A 15,919-nucleotide genomic window follows, 5' to 3' on the forward strand; every position below is an offset into this window, starting at 1 on the left:
TAGTTCTCCCTGTAGAGGTCTTTTACCTCTTTGGTTAAATATATTCCTAGGTACTTTAATTTCTTTGTTGCTATTGTGAAGGGAATTGAGTCTTTGATTTGGTTCTCAATTAGATTGTTGTTGGCGTATATGAATGCCTCTGATTTCTGTGTATTAATTTTGTATCCTGAGACTTTACTAAATTCATTGATCAGTTCCAGGAGTTTCTTGGTTGAATCCTTGGGGTTTTCTAGATACAATATCATATCATCAGCAAACAGTGAAAGCTTGATCTCTTCTGCCCCTATTTGGATACCTTTGATTCCATTTTCTTGTCTGATTGCTGTAGCCAAGACTTCTAGCACTATGTTAAACAGAAGTGGAGATAGTGGGCAGCCTTGTCTGGTTCCAGTTCTAAGTGGGAATGATTTCAATCTTTCCCCATTCAGTATGATGTTGGCTATGGGTCTGTCATATATGGCTTGTATCATTTTTAGGTATGTCCCTTCTATGCCTATTTTCTTAAGTGTTCGTATCATGAAAGGGTGTTGAATTTTGTCAAAAGCTTTTTCTGCATCTATTGAAAGAATCATGTGGTCTTTGTTTTTGCTTCTGTTTATGTGGTGAATTGCATTTATAGATTTACGTATGTTGAACCATCCCTGCATCCCTGGGATGAAGCCCACTTGGTCGTGGTGGATTATTTTTTTGATAAGTGTCTGGATTCGGTTAGCTAAGATTTTGTTGAAAATTTTTGCATCTATATTCATTAGGGATATTGGTCTGTAGTTTTCTTTTTTTGTTGCATCCTTTCCTGGTTTTGGTATCAGGGTAATATTCGCTTCATAAAAGGTGTCGGGGAGGTTTCCGTTCTTCTCGATGTTGTGGAATAGTTTCTGCAAGATAGGTACTAGTTCTTCTTTGTAAGTATGGTAAAATTCAGGTGTGAAGCCATCTGGACCGGGACTTTTCTTTTTAGGGAGATTTTTAATTGCTGTTTCTCTTTCAGCTGTTGAGATTGGTCTGTTCAGGGAATCTATTTCTTCCTGGTTGAGCCTAGGGAGGCTGTGTGTTTCTAGAAATTTGTCCATTTCCTCCACATTTTCCAGTTTGTGTGCATAAAGATTTTTGTAGTATTCATAAATTGTATCTTGTATCTCTTTGGGATCAGTTGTGATATCTCCTTTTTTATTCCTGATGGAGCTTATTAGAGATTTCTCTTTTCTGCTTTTCGTTAGCTTAGCCAACGGCGTGTCAATCTTGTTTATTTTTTCAAAGAACCAACTTTTTGTTTTATTAATCTCCTGAATAGCTTTCCTGTTTTCAATTTCGTTTAGTTCTGATTTGATCTTGTTGATTTCACTTCTTCTGCTGGGTTTGGGGTTGGTCTGTTCTTCTTTTTCCAGCTCTTTGAGTCGTTTCATTAGATTGTCTATTTGTGATCTTCTTGCCTTTTGGTTATAGGCATTTATGGAGATAAACTTTCCTCTCAGAACTGCTTTAGCTGTGTCCCAGAGGAGTTGATAACTTGTCTCTCCATTGTCGTTTTCTTCATAGAAGTTTTTTATTTCCGTCTTGATTTCTTCATTTACGAAGTAATCATTTAGTAGGAGGTTGTTTAATTTCCACGTTTTTGTGTAGAAATGTGAGTTTCTGTTAGGGTTGATTTCTAGTTTTATTCCACTGTGATCTGAGAAGGTACATGGTATGATTTCTATTTTTTTAAATTTCTTGAGATTTTCTTTGTGTCCTAGGATATGGTCAATCTTAGAGAATGTCCCGTGAGCTGATGAGAAGAACGTATATTCAGTGGATTTTGGGTAGAATGTTCTGTAGATGTCAGTCAGACCCAATTGTTCTAGAGTTTTGTTTAAGTCCATTATTTCTTTATTAATTTTCTGTTTGGAGGATCTGTCTCGTGCCGTCAGTGGGGTGTTGAAATCCCCGGCGATTATGGAGTTGCTATTAATCCATTTGCTTAGCTCCAGTAAGGTTTGCTTTATGAATCTGGGTGCACCTAAGTTGGGTGCATATATATTTAAAATTGTTATCTCTTCTTGTTGGACTGTGCCCTTCACCATTATATAATGACCCTCTTTGTCTTTTACTACTTTTGTTGGTTTAAAAACTAAATCGTCTGAAATTAGAACTGCCACACCAGCCTTCTTTTGGCTTCTATTTGCTTGGAATATTGATCTCCACCCTTTTATTTTTAGTCTATGTGCATCCTTGCAGGTTAAATGTGTTTCCTGAAGACAGCATATACTTGGCCTGTATTTTCTTATCCATTCAGCCAGCCTATGTCTCTTGAGTGGAGAGTTTAAGCCATTCACATTTATTGAGAGAACTGATAGGTAAGGTAGATTACTGATCATTCTGTTGGGTTGGATGTTGTTGCTATGATTTCTGTCTTGAGCCATTGTAATATCTGGCCTTTAATATCTTTGGGTTTTGGTTGTTTTTATATCCGTGGATTATTATTATGATGTTCCGTGCATAACGCTGTTTTAAGTACTTCTTGTAGGGCTGGTCTTGTCTTGGTGAATTCTCTGAGCCTTTGCTTGTCTGCGAATGTTTTTATTTCTCCTTCATATATGAAGCTTAGTTTTGCAGGGAATAATATTCTAGGCTGTGCATTGTTTTGTTTCAAAAGAGTGAGAACGGGGCCCCAGTCTCTCCTTGCTTGTAAAGTCTCATTAGAGAAGTCTGATGTTATTCGAATTGGCTTTCCCTTGTATGTCACTTGCTTCTTTTGTCTTACAGCTCTTAGAAGGTCCTCTTTAGTTGATACTTTGGTCAGTCTGATGACTGCATGACGTGACGTCTTCCTGTTTGCATTGAATCTCCCAGGGGTCCTCTGGGCTTCTTGAACTTGTATATCGAGATTTTGAGCAAGGCCTGGGAAATTTTCCTCTATTATATCTTCAAAAAGCTTGTCCAGCCCTTGAGTGTTGTCTTCCTCCCCTTCGGCTAAACCTATGACCCTCACGTTAGGTTTTTTCACATAATCCCACAGCTCTTGTAGACTTTGGTCTTTTCTCTTGTTTCTCTGCTGTATTTCTGTGACTGATTTATTTAATTGGAAGGTGTTATCTTCAAGCTCTGAGATTCTTTCTTCTGCTTGATCTACCCTGTTCTTGAGACTTTCCACAGTATTTTGTAGTTCTCTGAGTTGATTCTTCATCTCCAGGACTTCGGTTAAAGTTTTCTTCACTGTGTCAATCTCTTTGTTGAACCTTTGTTCCATTTCTTGGAGGTTTTTTTGTGTTTTCTTGGTGTTGGTTATTGAGTTGTTGTTGCAGCTGGGTGAGTGTTCTTATGATCCACATACGAAATTCCTTTTCTGTCATATCGGTTGCCTGATTTTGGTTGGTGTCCGTTTCTAGGGGGCTGGTGCTCCTCCTTGGGGGTGTGTTTTCCGTTTGGTTCTTCATATTTCCTGAGTTCTTTCGCTGATTTCTTCCCATGTCGATCAGTTGTTGTTTCTTTCCTTAGGTTATTGTTTGGGTATTCACACACCTTGTTTAGTTTCTGAGGCGTTAGGTGGTGCCTGTGGGTGAAATTGGACCACTCCCTGTATATTGAGTCAGTGGGTGCCGTGGAAAGGCTGTGCAAGATGCCGTCCCTGTCAGTAGGTGGCGTTTGCTTGGAGGAACAGGCTATGGTGTTGATTTTGAGTCCTGTTATCAGCTCTCGTTCTGGGCGGAGCTGGGTTGGGTAAGCCTGCCCTCAGGCCGTTAGCAGGGGTCAAAGTTCTGTTCTCTGCTGTCAGGGCGGGGCTGGAATGGTCCCGCTCAGCCAGAAAGTCTGGGTGTGGGGGTGGGGCTGTCTGAGACCCACAGTCTGCAGCAGGCCTCGCTTCTTTCCACCCTCCCCAACTCCGCAGCTACTCCTGGGCCTCTGCCAGCAGGCCAGACCACAAGCCACCAGGCCTCCCCGGACTGTGATGCCGGCGGGGAGGTTCCCTGCACAGGAATGCCACCTGGGTTGGGCGCACGGCCTCCTCCTGGGAGGAGGGTGGCCCTCTAGGACGCCGATCCGCCCCTGGAGGCACACAGACCTCAGTAGGCTGTTCACGTATAATCCCTCTGTGCCCCGGGCAATGCTAGCCCTTGGTGCAGGGGATCTGGTCTGCAGGTCCGACCTCTGGGTCCCAGAGTTCAAACTGTATTCCCACCAGGGAGAGGGTTTCCGGTCCTAATTCACCCACAGGGAGCCCAAGCTGGGTCTATGTCTCTCAGCCTCTGAGTCGGCACCGTTTTCCTGGGAACACGGTGCCAGCAGCACCTGGGAGGGCGGGCGGGGTCCCAAACGGGAAGGTCCCGTTCCCTGGAGGTGCCTCCGGCTGGTGGCTGTATTGTCTCTCTGGGCAGCCGCGGGTAGGGTCGGCGGAGGGGGGGAGGAGGCAATATGGCGCCTGCCGCGCGGCTCTCCGTGCACACGGAGGTGCCCGGAGGAAGTAGGGAACCTGGTGCCACGTCTGCTACAGGCTCACCGTTTGCAGGCGGCGGCAGTCTCTGGGCTGATGTCCGCAGGTCTCTCCACCCGCTGGGGAGCCCACCAGCAGTCCCGAATGCAGGGGAGGGGTAACAGCAGATCCACCTACCCTTGCCGCTGGTCTCCGGGCTGCTCCGGTGGTCTCAGCCTCCAGTTCTCCTCCGCAGCCTCCTCCCGTGGAGTCTCCCGGGGTCTCAGGTACCCCTCCTTCCGGCCCTTGTCCGCTGTATGCTCGTCTTCTTGCTTCTTTCCTCTAGTTTCTGCTAGAATCGGTCTTTTCTGCAGAGACCCTCTGTCTGGCGGTGTTATTCGTCCGCCATCTTGCTCCGCCTCCTGGCTAACCACTCTTATTTTCATATTTGAATTGAAGTGACTAATTTTTCTCATTAAGATTGAATAATACTTAGGATACTTTAAAGATGATTTTCTTTAATAAAGCATATTAGCATGTGTAAATCACCTGGCACATCAAAAGTACTCAGAAAATGCTTTTTTTTCTTCACCTTTATTTCCTTCTATGTGGTCTGATGGATGGCAGCCTTAAAAATGGCAAATTAAAGATTAAAATCTAATATTAATAAGGGACTAAAGAATTGAAGGGCACTCTCTCTCTCTCTCTCTATATATATATATATATACATATATATATATGAATTGAATTTGTTTTGTAGTAGTTAAAAACTTGCTGGAGTAAAATCTACAAAGTGTTGATAACAATAATACCTACTTCACAGGGTATACATTTTTATTTTAACAGCTTTACTAAGCTTTAATTTACCTAGAATAAACTGCACATATTTAAATTGGTAAGTTTTCATATACACACATAATGTACACATACCTCTAAGACCACCACTGAAAATTAAGGCTGTAAACATATCTGTCACCCCCAGATATTCTTCCTACCTCTTTGTAATTCCTTTTACCCACCCCATCCCACCTTCCCTCCCCCCAGGCAACCACTGATCTGCTGTCACTGTGAAGTAGTTTGAATTGTCTAGAATCTTATATGAATGTAATGTAATGTGTACACACTCTTTTCTCTAGCTGCGTTCATTCGGTGTGGTTATTTCAAGATCCGTCCATGTTGCATGTGTTGCTAGTTAATTTTTTGTCACTGCTGATTAGTATTCCATTGTATGGACAGACTACAGTTTGTTTATCCATTCTCATGTTGGTGGTCATTTGGGTTGTTTCCAGTTTTGGGCTATTACAATAAGAGCTGCTATGAATATTCACGTACAGATCTTTGTATAAACATATACTTTCTTGTCTCTTTGGTAAATACCTAAGAATGAAATGCTTGAATGATAGGTAGGTGTATGCTTGGCTTTTTAAGAAACTGCCAAACTGCTTTCCAAAGTGTTTTTCTCATTTTATATTCCTATCAGCAGTGTATGGGATTTCAAGATTCTTCATATCCTCAATAATGCTTGGTATTGTCAAATTTTTAATTTTAGCCATTTAAATAGATTTATGGTGGTATTTCATTGTGGTTTAAATTTGCATTTTCCTAATGACTAACAGTGTACCTTTTTCTATTCTTTCACTTCTTAAAATCTTTTTGTGTTTTTTAGTATTTATAGTGCATTTTGTGTAGGCAGAATACAATTGGATATTGATTTTTAAAAATTCATTGTTATAATCTCTGCCTTCTAATTGTGGTATTTAGACTGTTTTCATTTAATACAATTATTGATGTGGCTAGTTATAAGGTTATTGTCTTTCCCCCAAGTCCTTTGTTCTCTTTGACCTCTTTTTATGTTTTATTTTGGATTTTTTTGGTTCAATTTTACCTGCTCTGTTGGATTATTAGTCCTTTGGTTAATTATTTTAGTAGTTGCTTTAGAATTTATAGCACATATTTTTAGCATATCACATTCTACCTTTTAGTAATATTATACCAACTCACATATGGTATCATAATCTTCCAATAACATATTTCTATTTCTCCCTCCTGCCCTTTACAACATTGTTACCATATATTTTACTTATATAGTACATATATTATAAACTTCCCCAAATATTTTCATTATCTTATTTTATTTTATTTATTTTTATTTATTTATTTTGAGACAGAGTCTTGCGCTGTCGCCTGGGCTGGAGTGCTGTGGTGGCGTCAGCCTAGCTCACAGCAACCTCAAACTCCTGGGCTCAAGCAATCCTCCTGCTTCAGCCTCCCAAATAGCTGGCACTACAGGCGCCAGCTACCAAGCCTGGCTAATTGTTTTTATTTTTAGTAGAGACAGAGTCTTGCTCTTGCTCAGGCTGGTCTCGTACTTCTGAGCTCAAGTGATCCTCCTGCCTTGGCCTCCCAGAATTATTTTTTAAATAGTCAGTTATTTTCAAAGAAATTTTAATAATAAGAATTAAAAGTCTCATATATTTATCAATGTAATTACTATTTCCTGTGCTCTTAATTCCTTTTTGTAGATTCTTTTCCAACTAGTATCATTTTCCCTTGTCTGAAGGCCTTCCTTTATCATTTCTTGTAGGATTAACTTACTGGTGATGAATTGTTTCGGTTTTGGTATGTCTGAAATGTCTTTATTTTATCTTTATCTTTAATTAAAAACAAATTTTTTTTTTTTTTTGAGACAGAGTCTCACTTTGTTGCCTAGGCTAGAGTGCCATGGCGTCAGCCTAGCTCACAGCAACTCCTGTACTCAAGCAATTCTTCTGCCTCAGCCTCCCAAGTAGCTGGGACTACAGGCATGTGCCACCATGCCCGGCTAATGTTTTCTATATATTTTTAGTTGGCCAATTAATTTCTTTCTATTTTTAGTATAGACGGAGTCTTGCTCTTGCTCAGGCTGGTTTTGAACTCCTGACCTTGAGCGATTCCCCGCCTCGGCCTCTCAGAGTGCTAGGATTACAGGCGTGAGCCACCATGCCTAGCCTAAAATTTTTAATTATTAAAAAATAATTAATAGTTGTACATATTTATAAGGTACCTTTAATGTCTTGATACAGTGAAACAATGTGTATTCATCAATACGCATTATAATTGGGGCATCTATCACCTCAAGCATTTATCCTTTCTTTGTGTTAGGAACATTCCAATTCTGCTTTTTTAGTTATTTTAAAATATACCCTAATTTATTGCAGATTATAGTCACATTGTTATGCTATATCAAACATTTTCTCTAACTATCTAACTATATTTTTGCAGCCAATAGCTATCCCCACTTTATCTCCCACTCCCCACTATTCTTCCCAGCCTCTGGTAATCATCATTCTACTCTCTGTCTCCATGAGATCAATTGTTTTAATAGTTAGCTCCAACATGTGAGTGAGAACATGTGAGATTTGTCCTTCTGTGCTTGGCTTATTTCACTTAATGTTCTTCATTAGTTTCACTAATGTTCTTCGTTCTTTTTGTGGCTATTATGTATATATACCACGATTTCTTTATTCATCTGTTGATGGGCACTTAGGTTGATTCCATATCATGGCTATTGTCAGTAGTGCTGCAGATACCTTAAAAAAATTATTTTTTTAAAATTTTAGCGTATTATGGGGGTACAAGTGTTAAGGTTACATATATTGCCCATGCCCCCCGTCCCCCGTCGAGTCAGAGCCTCAAGCTCTGACGTGACCATTCCCCAAACGTTGCACATCTCACTCATTATGTTTGTATATACCCATCCCCTCCTCTCCCTCCCACCTGCCCGACACCCCATAAATGTTATTCCTATATATCCACTGGGGTGTTGATCCATTAATACCAATTTGCTGGTGAGTACATGTGGTGCTTGTTTTTCCATTCTTGAGATACTTCACTTAGTAGAATGGGTTCCAGCTCTATCCAGGAAAATACAAGAGGTGCTGTATCACCATTGTTTCTTAAAGCTGAGTAGTACTCCATGGTATACATATACCACATTTTATTAATCCACTCATGAATTGATGGGCAGTTGGGTTGTTTCCACAATATTGCAATTGTGAATTGTGCTGCTATAAATATTCGAGTGCAGGTGTCTTTTTCATAAAGTGACTTTTGATCTTTTGGGTAGATACCCAGTAGTGGAATTGCTGGGTCAAATGGTAGATCTACTTGTATCGCTTTGAGGTATCTCCATATTGCTTTCCACAGAGGTTGAACTAGTTTACAGCCCCACCAGCAGTGTAGGAGTGTTCCTCTCTCTCCGCATCCATGCCAGCATTTGTTGTTTGGGGACTTTTTGATAATATCTCATTGCAGTTTTGATTTGCATTTCCCTGATGATTAGAGATGTTGAGCATTTTTTCATATATTTGTTGGCCATTATTCTGTCTTCTTTTGAGAAATTTCTGTTCATGTCCTTTGCCTATTTTTTGATAGGGTTGTTTGATTTTTCTTGCTGATTTTCCTGAGTTCTAAATAGATTCTAGTTATCAGCCTTTTATCGGATGTGTAGCTTGCGAAAATTTTCTCCCATTCTATGGGTTGTCTGTTTGCTTTGTTGACAGTTTCTTTGGCTGTGCAGAAGCTTTTTAATTTGATCAGGTCCCATTTATTTATTTTTGTTGCTGCTGTGATTGCCTTTGGGGTCTCCTTCATAAATTCTTTGCCTAGGCCAATGTCTAGAAGAGTATTTCCAACGTTTTCCTCTAGAATTCTAATAGTTTCACACCTAAGGGTCAAGTCTGTTATCCAGTGTGAGTTGATTTTTGTGAGAGGTGAAAGGTGTGGGTCTCATTTCAGTCTTCTACCTGTGGCTATCCAGTTTTCCCAGCACCATGTATTGAATAAGGATTCTTTCCCCCAGTGTATGTTTTTGTCTGCTTTGTCAAAGATTAGTTGGCTATATGAGGATGGTTTTATATCTAGGTTCTTGGTTCTGTTCCACTGGTTAATGTGTCTGTTCTTGTGCCAATCACAAGCTGTTTTAATTACTATAGCCTTGTGGTATAGTTTGAAGTTTGGTAAATTGATATCTCCTATTTTATTTTTATTGCCTAGGATTGATTTTGCTATACGGGGTCTTCTCTGGTTCCATATGAAGTGTAAAATTATTTTTTTTTATATCTGTGAAAAATGATGGGGGCATTTGGATAGGGATCGCATTGACTCTGTACGTCACTTTGGGTAGTATAGACATTTTAACAATGTTGATTCTGCCAACCCATGAACGTGTTTATATTCTTCCACCTGTTTACATCCTCTGCTATTTCCTTCTTCAGTGTTTCATAGTTCTCCCTGTAGAGGTCTTTTAGCAGATACCCTTTTGATTTCCTTTCTTTTTGATATATACCTTAGCAGTGGGATTGCTGGGTTAAATTGTAGTTCTATTTTTAGTTTTTTGAGGCTCTTCTATACTGTTCTCCATAGTGGTTGCACTAATTTATATTCCCACCTACAGTGTGCCAGTGTCCCCTTTCTCCACATCCTGGCCAGCATTCATAATTGCTTGTCTTTTGGATAAAAACCATTTTAATTGGGGTAAGGTGATATCTCATTGTAGTTTTGATTTGCATTTCTCTTGCCAAATAAAAACAGAAGTTCAATTTGAATTTCAGATAAACAATATGTTTTCATATAAATATGTCACATATTCATTGTCTGTGGGAAATATTGTTGTTTATCTGAAATTTGTATTTAACTGGGCATCTTAGATTTGATCTGGCCACCCTACTCCAAGCACCTGTGCTCCTTATCATGCAGCTCCCTCGCTTTATCCCTTGTCCTCATAATGATTTGAATTTAGCCACCTTAGCTCTTCTTGAAAGGATTGGGCTGTGAATCTCTCCCCGCTCCACATAAATATGTTTTCTTACCTTCCACTGCTCCCAGCAGCAGTGAAAGTGTCCAGAGTTGCAGCATCTGCAGAGTTAAAAACATGATTGAGTCTGGCTACATACGTTTTTAAAAGATTGGCATAATTCAAGTTCATTTAGACCTCTGGGGGAAAATGGATAGATTCTGATAAATTGGGCCTGGAAATCATGTTCCTGACTCACCTTGGCAGTTCCGTCAGGTTCCACACACAAGCAGCTGGCACTGAAAGGTCCTTTTATAGGCAAACCTTATCTTTTTAAGCAGTACCATGGAAAAACAGCATGAAAAGAGAGAAAGTTCCAAGTATATATTTCTAATTTTTATCATAGGTAAACCAAAGTTGACAGAGTAGGTAAAGTTTCCCACAGTACTTGTGTGAAGACGAGAAAGGGGTAGATATTTTAGTATGTAATGCTCAGAATTACCATAGTTTCTGTGTATCGAAGGTTCTAGTCTTCTTGCCCGTTTTTTAGTTTACATGGACATGTGTAGCTAAGGTTGTTTTCACAGACTTGATGACAACAGTCTTGAAAATAAATACCAAGAACTTACCAACTCACTCAGTTTTTGTATAACTTTGCCTTACTCTAACATACAGTGAAACAGAAACAAGCCTTCAAGATATTTCGTTTCTTCCTACAAAGCAGTTGACATTTTATTTTGATAGTCCAAAAACGAATTTATTTCTCAATGACAAAATGAAGGAAAGAATAAATAAGCTAACAAAAGGAATTGGAGATACTGCAGAGAGTATAGAGGTGGAATCAGTGACTCCACTATCAGATGAAATTAAGGGGCCAAGACCTACATGCATTACACACTGTACCTTTTGCTTATTTTTTGCTCTCTGGTGTCAAGATATTGGTGAAAATATTCACATATTTTCATATCTATATGGTAAAGCAAATTTTCCAATATCTGAAAAAATCCAAATCAAAACAATTCTGGTCTCAAATATATCTGCATGCCTATAATGAATATTATTTGACCACAAAAAGGAATGAAGTATTGGTGCATGCTACAACATAGATGAATCTTGGAATCATTATGCTAGGTGAAAGAAGACAAACACAAGACTATATACTGTATGGCCCTGTTTACATAAAATGTGCAGAACATGCAGATCCAGAAACAGAAAGTAGATTAGCAGTTGCCTGGGGCTAGGGTGAGTCCAGATAGGTGATGGAAATTTCTAAAATTGATAGTGACTAAACAATTCTGCAAATATACTAAAAATAATTTTATGGTATATGAATTATATCTCAATAAAGCTGTTATTAAAAAATAAAAAATAGTGAAAAAGTGAAAACAGAAATTATGAATATGACAGAAAAATACAATTCAGCTTTGAAAAAATAATCTAGGGAAAATAATCTGAAAAGAAAAATGTTTGATGGAAAAGAACTGGGATGTTTTTATGATAAATTACTTACAATAAATTCTTAAAAGACTGCAATATGATACCATAATTTTAAGAAACCAGAACCATTTATCCTGACAGTGTCACAGATATAGGTTGAAAGATATGCAATTGCCATGTTCATAGGTCAAAAGTGGTAAAAAAGAATTCAGTCCCCTGGCAAAGTCTACGGGTACAGAAACAAAGCAAGAAAATTATTTGTGTACATAAAAAGTCTGAGAAAGTTTGGTAAGGGAAATGTTAAAATAAAGACAGAAGGCAGAAGGGGCAAGGCAAGAATTCCCTGAGTGGAAGACATGGGGAATTACCACCCAATCCTTCATTTCTCAGCCTTGAATCTGCTTCTGAAGGAGTCTCTTTCAACCTTGATTAAGTTGGTTCTCTTAGAACTTCCCTCACTTGAGACCCATCACCATCTTTTATGGGTCACGTCATAAACACAGAGAAGGCTACAATTCTCTGGGTCTTGTGGTCACATCTTAGCATCTAGCCCAGTGCTTGATACATAACAGGCCATCAATACTTCCCTGTAGAATGAATGAACAAACAAATGAGGGAATGAATATGAAAAGCAATATATTTTGTATAATTGCTACAGTAACCACTACCTCTACAATCTTACAGTAAAGATCTGTGAAGCCTCTTTTACTTGAAACAAGCAAAAAACAAAAACAAAAGCTATCCAGAAGCTTCTTAGAACTGAAGTCTTGTATCTCTGTAGTATTTAGTCATGGTATTCCTATATTGACTCTATGATCATATCCTGTGAGAACCAATCTTCACTTTGGTTTTACCATGGAGTAATTTATATTTTGTGAATTAACGAACAATCCACACAAAATTTATAAGATGGAATGTAGATAGCACAAAAATGTAATCCATAATTAAGGTGACCTGTTTAATATAGATGATATAATTAGAACCAAGAGTGACTAAATTTGAAAAAGACTAGAGTCTTTGGGGAGTTATTTTGTAAACTAAAATAGGTTCAAAGTTTAGAATGTTTCAGGGAGATTCAATTTCTTCAATTTATAAAAACTAACAAGGGAATGGTACATAATCAGCAGACTATCGTGTCAGATCTGGATGAATGATTAAATCCAATTTTGTTGAACTGTGTAGCTGGGTTGTAAAATTTTATAAATGATATTGTTTCATTGAGACTACTAATGTGCAATCTAGAAATGTCTGTATTGTATGTGGCAGAGTTGCTAGTGTGTTTATATACAGGACATTGCATAGACTCTATTCCCCAACTTCCATTGCAGGAAGATGGGGCCAGGTGACCAACCTCTGGCCAATGAGATGTGAGTGCATGGATGTGCGCCTGTTCTAGTCCTGTTCATAAAAACCCACACATGGTCCTGCATGTTCCTTTCTTTCTGTGGCTTGATGCAGACAAATACAAAACCCTGAAGGCCATGTGTTGAATCTGGCAGAACCACAAGATGGAAGGAGCCTTCATAGAGGAAAGCCACTCATCAATCATGAACACCCATTTTAAGTTATATGTGAGCAAGAAATAAATTGTTACTTTAAGCCCTAAGATTTGAATATAAAGCAGTTAGCATTACCTTAACAAATAGAGATTATTTACATACTGTTTCTCCTACTTCCATGAACAGTTTGGGTACCAAATGCTGGGCTATGCATTTCACCATGAAATTTGGATGGTAGTTAGACATAACACAAATACTTGGACAGATTTTTTCTAACACTTTGTTTTAAAAAACTTCTTTCCTGTCATTTCCCAAATTTTAAAAAACAACTGTTCAAGTCTTCATTTTTGCAGGATTTTATTTTTAATGGATGTTTTTCAGTTCAGTCCCTGGTGGTGACCATTGTTTCACAAGTAATATGAAGCCATATGATACCCAGGGTTTAGTGAAAATTCACCCAATGTTACCTGGGCCCCACACACAATTTATGTGAAGTTGGAGCAGCTTGATGTTCTGGGTACACAGGTGACTCTCAAAGACCAGAGGTGGAGTGGAGCTACCACCCAAGCCCTGCTTTCCACCAGCTTCTGTTGCTCTCCACATCTCCGGGATTGCAGATTCAAAGATAAGCCTTTTTGATGGTGATGGAGGCTTGGCGATCCTCACCTAGATACCTCATGACATTGAAAGCCAAAATAGGCTCTCATTGAGAAATAATTCCATGTCTTCTGAATTTATCAGAGCATTGCATAAGATTGATTCAACTTTGACTCTGAAACCTTGGACATTTAGAAATAACAATGCCAAATTTGTAAGCTTCCAATCAAGTAGTTATATTGGCAGAAGAATTAAATATTGATTTAAGTTTAGGCTCTGATCTTGGCAACCTTGTGATAACAAATTCCAGGTGAGAGAAAGAAAGGGCCTGGAGCACCTGTGTGGCCAGATGGCCAGCCTGTTAGTCAAATAAGGTCTCATTTACTTAACCTTCAGATAGCCTGGCCTGACTGCACTTACCTAGCTTAGCCTCTTGCCAGAGCCCTCAAAGGGAAGGAGGATGTGCTGTCCTGAGCTTCCCAAAATTCCCTGAACAGAAAAATCATGTAAAAATCTGGGTGTTATTATTGCTTCATATCTTCTAGAGAAACCATCCTGCCAAATGTGAGGGGATATAGCTCATCAAGACCCAAAACATGTAATCATAGTCTACCCGCCTCTGTCATACATGAAGATGATTTACATTGTGGAATTGAATAACAAGCATACCTGTCTGTCTTAGACTGTTTTGTGTTGTTATAACAGAATATCTGAGACAGGGTAATTTGTAAAGAAATGAAATTTATTTGACTTACAATTCTGGAGGTTGGGACATCCATGATCACGCAACCCATGTGGTGAGGTGTCATACTGCTTCTACTCATGATTGAAAGTGAAAGTGGAAACAGGCATGTGGTAAAAGAAGAAAAAGGAGGAAAAACAACACACTCTCATTGCAACTTATGCAGTCCCTCCAAAGGGATAACTCAATCTGAGAGAAGGCATTCATCTATTCATGAGGGACCTGCACCCATGATGATCCAAGCACTTTCTTCCTGGCCCTACCTCTCAACATTGCAACAGTGGTAATCAAATTTCAACATAAGTTCTGGCAGAGACAGACTGCATCCAAACCATTGCAATCTCTAAAATTTTGTAGAATTAATGATTGTTTTCCACATTTCTTAAGTTTTTGCATTTAGTCTTCCAGTAAGCCTGTTGAAGGATTAGCTATTTTTCATATGAAGACAGTGAGATGCAGATACTTTATGCAACTTGCTCAGGGAAACACATTTGGTAAGTAGCAGAGCTAAGACTAGAGGGACAAGTTCTTTCTACCTGCCACACCTGACTTGCTTGTGTCCATCTACAGAAGGCCATGTTCTCCTGGGCTGTGTTAGCCTAGCATTGATCTAAAATATGGTCAAGGATGAGTACAGCTGGCTGTATTTTGTGTGTAAAAATGAGAATCTGCTTTCCAAAACAAATTTATACAAATATTTTTTGGATAGTTTATTTTTTGTTTTATTTGTATTTTTTCCCCACCAATAATGCAGTAAATGGCAATTTTATTCAGTAGAAATACAACTTTCGTCATATTGAATATGACAATCATTTCTTTCCTAGGCCATCACAGTAGTCTTGTCACTGCTGCCTTTACCCTCAGACTCTTTCCTTGTTTCTTTTGTCTTCTGCATCCTGTCAGATAGTTCTATCTAAATAACTATCTTTAGATAGTTCCCAGCAGTTCCCAGCAGACTGGGAGATTCCAGTTCCAGATGGCTGACTAGAGACATCAGATATCCCTCTTTTCCAGAAAGAAGAATCAACATTTTGAATTGACAATCATATCTTGAATAGAGTATCTAGGAAAGAACACCAGAGTCTAAAGTAGAACTCATGGGAAACTGGTAAGGCACAGAGGAGCGTTTCTAAGCATTCTAAGCATGTTGAGCCACTGCCTTTCCTTCTTTGAGCAAGTTTGAGTTGGAGATTTTAGTTCATGCAAGTGAAAGCATCCTAACTGATGCAGATTGATGGTCTTTAGGACAAGTCTTCATGTGTTGATCAACTTGCTTATATTTTGGCAAAACATGGAATGAATAATGTTTTTAATTTTTCATGTTTTCATACCCCTGTGCCTTTGCCTATGTTGTTCCTTCTCTCACGAGTGTCCTTTTCACCATGTCATCTTGGTAATTCCCTACCTATTTTTTAAGATCTAACACAAATACCCCTTTCTTTTTTAGGATGTTATTGTTTGGACAGGGCCTGGTTTTAACCACT

The sequence above is a fragment of the Microcebus murinus genome, chromosome 14 (genome assembly GCF_040939455.1).
Source record: "Microcebus murinus isolate Inina chromosome 14, M.murinus_Inina_mat1.0, whole genome shotgun sequence".
Lineage (NCBI taxonomy): Eukaryota > Metazoa > Chordata > Mammalia > Primates > Cheirogaleidae > Microcebus > Microcebus murinus.